The 3,354-nt window shown below is 47.1% G+C and overlaps 1 pseudogene; it reads right to left on the bottom strand.

Moving 5' to 3' along the window:
• Positions 1-303: 303 nt before the first annotated feature.
• Positions 304-2,946, bottom strand: LOC136498511 (putative transcriptional regulator tpeD; annotated as a pseudogene).
• Between the last annotated feature and the right edge of the window lie 408 nt (positions 2,947-3,354).

The raw sequence follows: 3,354 nt of genomic DNA on the forward strand, positions 1-3,354 counted from the left end.
CGCCAAAACAGCCACAGCTAAGCGGGGCTGCCCGGTGCCACACCACATAGATCACCTCGGCAATGCAAATCTATTGGAAACCACGTCCCACATCGGTCTCATCGTGAACTCTGTGGGCGCCTCCCACCCTGGTCTCCTTGCCAACTTCGTGGTCGTAGCTGGCGTCTAAGTTGCACGGATACGGATACGCGTATCGGTATCGGAAGGATACGGATACGCGGATACGACAATTTCCTAAGAAACCCGATACGCGGATACGTTTTACGATTTTTTTAATAAATAGATAACAATGCATATGAAATTGCAAAATAGATATTCAAGTTCAACATAGAGACATTTAAGGTCTATTACACTCAGAATAACATGATAGCATGTTCTAATATAGGAAATTAATAAAAGGTCTATTACACTCGTAGCAAACTAGCAATATAGTACTATAGTAGGATATGATAGCATCAAGCTTCTTCCTCGGCTTCCTCATTCTCCTCCACATCAAGATCACCCAATCCAAATGATACAGCCTGCAACTCCGGCTCATCAATGGAGAGGTCAGCAACTTCCAGAAGACCTACACCACTAAGGGAATCAAAAGAATCTCCTCCAACATCCCACATCCTTGTCTCTCCTGTCTTGTATGCATCCGTTCTTCTTGACAAATGCCTCAGATTTGAGTGCACAAAGACCAAATCTTCAGCCCGCTCAGGAGTTAAGGCATTTCTCTTGACACTATGGATGAAGCTATATGTGCTCCAATTTCTTTCACAGCAAGAAGAGGAGGCCGGTTGGCTCAGCAATTTCATGGCCAAACTCATCAATAGAGGGACAGACTGCCCATGATTTGTCCACCAAGTCATTGGGGAAACAACCCATCTATCATGTATAGAATCAGGATCATTGAATTCTTCTGAACAACTAGAAAACCTTGAGTATTCTTCCTTTACTTGAGCCAACTCTTGCGGTATGCGAAAGAACTTCTTGAAGCAAGTCATCCTCATTTGTGATACCTCCTTATCCTTGTGGGGGGGGGGGTAGTCGGCCAGCACCTTCTTCAAGCCACTTGTTGCTGTAAAATCTGCATTTGGCAATTTAGCATTACAATTTAGAACATGAGCAACTGAGCTGAATTCTGAACTGTATAGTGTATAGTGTTACCTTGGATTGAGTGAATGAGCCAAACAATGTAGTGGATTATTGCCTTTTGTCCACCTAGCAATCAATATATCATGAATAACAGAGTAGAGGTCTGACTCCTCATTTGGTTCCTTCCCTTCATACAGATATATCTCTTTCTTCACTTTCTCAATCATTGAATCCCACATCTCATAGATTAAGTGAAGACACGGGGTGTCGGTGTCCGCAAAGCGTATCATATCATAGATAGGAGTAGTGATCCTAAGAATGTAATCTACATTGCCCCACCAGACATCACTTAGTATTTTTTCCTTTACATGTTGGGCAGTTGAAGCATCCTCTTTGTAGATGCTCCATTTGTCACTAATCACCATGTGTTGGAGAGCTGCTTTTACCTCAACAAACCGTTTTAGCATACACACAACCGATGCAAATCTTGTTTCAGCAATAGAAAGCAACTTCAAATGGCTGAACTCATTGAACATGGAAAGACGCATGCCATGATTCATTATGAAATTCTTGATCATAGTAGCCTCAACTTTAACATCGTTTATAAATTCTAGTTGTCCCCAAACATGCATATCCTCATCAGTAGGTGTCCTTGGCAGTTTGGGTTCACATATATTTTTCATAGCAAGGTTGAGAGTATGCACTACACAAGGTGTCCAAAATATGTGATCATATTCAGCTTCAATTAAAAGACCAGCACCTTTGCAGTTTGCAGCATTATCTGTGATGATTTGTACCACATTTTGTCGCCCTACTTCATCAATAATAGCCCTCAACTTCTCAGCAATATATTCTTTTGACTTGTATTCTCCTTCACAATTGTCAGCCCTCAAAAACATTGGAGCTTTCTCAGAAACAGCAATGAAGTTGATGATTGGCCTCCTCTGAGGATCTGACCAACCATCACTGCAGATTGTGACCCCTTTCTCTGGCCATGTGCTCTTTGTACTCTCCAATAGATGCTCTATGTGCCTTCTTTCTTGCTTCAGGAGTGATTCCCTAGCCCTGTTATACCCAGGGATTGTGTAACCTTGCAAATTGCGGCTGCAAGCAAATGCAAAAGCTTCTCTAAAATATGGGTTTCTCAGAAAGTTGAAAGATACCCCTCCAGAATACATTGCTCTAACAATTAAAGCATCGAAGTGCTTGCGGTCTTGCAATGCCCAAGATTTTTCCAATATAGAAGCAGGTCCTCTCTTGTTCTTCTTGTTGTAATTGCCTGAAGAAGGACCTACAGGCAAAGCAACGGTGCGTGTCTTTGCTCTTTCCACCAGCTCCTTGCACCTTTCCACTTCCCTCCTCATCTCACTCAGCATTTCATATGAAACCTTTGGACATTTGATAATCCCCTTCCCTGATTTCTGCAGCAAATGAGCTTCAACTCTAGTGTAGCTGCTGCTTTTTTCCAATGGACAATAGTTGCATCTCCAAAGAGCATTTCCTCCACCAGCTTTAGGCCTCTCTAGAATGGTGACATGATCCCACAGCGGAGCCTTGATATCAGTTGTTTCTCTGGACCCAGATCCCACACTACCACTAGCAGTAACACTAGCACTAGCTACACTACTCAAATTTGGAGATGCCATACTGGACAATGAACATTGGACAAAATAAAAAAGGCTCTAATCAGTCATCAAGAAAGGGGTAATGGCCTATTGGCCTTTGGCCTAATGGGGCAGGGCGCACTGGCTCAGCCGCTCAGCCCTAAATTGGATTGGGGAGGAAGAGGAAGTGAGCCAGTGAGGAACTCACCTAAGCAGGGGGCTCCTTGTCGCCGGTGAGGGCGAGGGCAGAGGCGAGGTCGAAGGCTGGTCGCCCGCTCGGACCGTCTTCTCCTGGAATGCGCTCGTCGGGGCGTACTCGTCCTGGAGCGTCGGCGAGGCCTTGTGGGTCCTGGAGCGCCGGCGAGGCCTTGCGGGTCCTGGAGCGTCGACGAGGCGTCAGCGGCCCCAGGATCGGCGCCCGACGGGGGCAAGCTGGAGACGGCGCCCCACGAACGTGCTCGCGTCCGTCCTCAAGCCGTGCGTGGCGGAAGGGGACGGGCTCTGCGGGGGCGAGCTGCACGGGCTGGCGGTGAGGGCAGAGGCGGACTGGCGGCTGCGTGAGGCGGAGGCAGAGGCGGCTGCGCGTGGGAGAGACTGGGAGGCGGATGCGCGTGGGGAGGTGGATGTCTGCGTGAGGCCGAGGCAGAGGAGGCCAAGGTGACCTATTGGG

This window comes from Miscanthus floridulus, chromosome 12 (genome assembly GCF_019320115.1).
Source record: "Miscanthus floridulus cultivar M001 chromosome 12, ASM1932011v1, whole genome shotgun sequence".
Lineage (NCBI taxonomy): Eukaryota > Viridiplantae > Streptophyta > Magnoliopsida > Poales > Poaceae > Miscanthus > Miscanthus floridulus.